The sequence below is a fragment of the Petaurus breviceps genome, unplaced genomic scaffold (genome assembly GCF_028583685.1).
Source record: "Petaurus breviceps papuanus isolate PSGF00001 unplaced genomic scaffold, PetGlider_PUasm1.0 37, whole genome shotgun sequence".
Taxonomy (NCBI): domain Eukaryota; kingdom Metazoa; phylum Chordata; class Mammalia; order Diprotodontia; family Petauridae; genus Petaurus; species Petaurus breviceps.
The window spans coordinates 84,426,305-84,428,230 of record NW_027186296.1 but is presented as its reverse complement, the minus strand read 5'-3'; positions in this window follow the sequence as shown (position 1 = coordinate 84,428,230).

The window sequence follows — 1,926 nt, the reverse complement described above, 5'->3', positions numbered from 1 at the left end:
GGTATAATCAGTATAAAGAGCCAGGTAACTGGCATCAGTCATCATTATTCATAGCTTTCTGCTGAGCAACACAAGACATGCATTACTTGATAGTCCTGTCTCTTTTTAACTCAAATGGCATCTCTCAGCTTGCTCTTCCCTTATTCACCAGATGTGTCCCCAAAGGACTTGGCAGTTTCCACAAAATCAATTTGTTCTCCGAGGTGAAGATTTGTTATCACTGGTGAGATTCAGAAGAATGTGCTGCAGGCTCTGAAGGCTGTTTCCAAAGAGGAGTTCCAAATGTGTTCTAAGGTGAGTAATGGCAGCCTCTTTGGAATAAGTGTACAGCCTTCAGGGTGACTACTTTGAAGGGATAACATTTATCTGAATGTATACAGTTTGGGAGTTGTGCTACAAAATCAGCATCATTACCATATCATTCACACCTTTTGCTGTCTATTCTTTAAACTCTCTCACTTAGGTATCTTCCTTTTCTTTTGAAATGTTCTCATGGAACCTCCTGTTCTGAGCCTGGTGGGGCAGGGTATGGTTACACCTTTCAATGGAAAGCTGATTTTATTCTATTTTCCTGGGAATTGAATAGGGCAGTGTGGAAACTGGGTGCTATTCTCAGTTCTAACCCTCCTTGGAGAAATTAAAGCAGGAGAGATATGTATGAGAATTGTCTCATGCTTCAAAGAGAGAACTGATGGATAGGTCATAACCTGGGTGAGAAGAGCAGACAAGAGAGAAGAGACAAGAGGGTAATGGGACACTTAATTGTAATGATACTTAACATTTAAATACATTCATTATATCTATGCTTTAAAGATGTATTGTGAATATTTTTACCATAGGTCAGGTGGTAAACTTTTACAGATATGAAAATGGAGGCACAGAGATGTCAATGACTTTTCCAGGGTCACATAACCGAGTTATTGGCAGAGTTGGGACTAGAACCAACATTTCCTGACTTCTAGGCCAGTGTTCTTTTCCCTACAGCTCTTTGTGGTTCTCTTTGCATTTTCCAGTGGCTGAAAAAGTAGCTGTTTTCTCTGTTGACTCAGGACAATCCAAGTGGCCTGCCATCCCAGGCATTTGAAGAGCTCCTCAGGTGATAAGAAAGGCTTGTTTATTTTGTATATAGCTTCTTTACAGAACCACTTATAATTTTCTTTTTTTAATATTTACTTTTTCTCAATTACATGTAAACAAAAAATTTATCAGTTTTAGTAGGGAGTAGACTTGCTAAGAGATTGAGCTTTTTGAAGAAAAGGATGAACGTGGGGGAGATCCTTGGGAACCCTCTGATTCCCTGGGGTTTCCACAGCTGAAGTGCATGGAAATGGGATGCAGGACATTACCATACAAATCAGGAGGTGAATTTTTAGAAGGACACTGGATTGCCTCATGCAATCTGCCTGACCATGGCTGCATGGGTAATTTTTGTCAGTAGATGGCAATCTTTGTTCCCATCTTGACAACACCCTAGTAATACTTTTAAGACCGTTGAAAAGCAGCTTAGAACTTTCATTCCCTAGGATAACTTAGGGATGATTAGAAGATGCAGCACTCACTGAAAATGAGGCATTTGGGGTTATAAAGAAACCTAGGTCACATGGGATTCTAGAATTTATCTAGTTAAGCCCCCCATGAGACATATTTATTTTCTTTACTTCAAGACATGGTCCTTATTCTCACATGACCACCAATTTTGCAGAGGATAGAGATGGAAGGTACCTTAGGAAATATCTAGTCAAGAGATTCTTATTCTAGGGCCCAACTACCAATGAATTTGGGAGAGATTTCAAGGGGTTTGAGAATTAATTTTTAAAAAATATTTTGATCATTGTATTTTACTATAATTCGTTTCCTTTGTAATCCTATGTATTTTATAATTCAAACCATTATTCTGAGGATGAGTCCAAAGATTTCACCAGATAG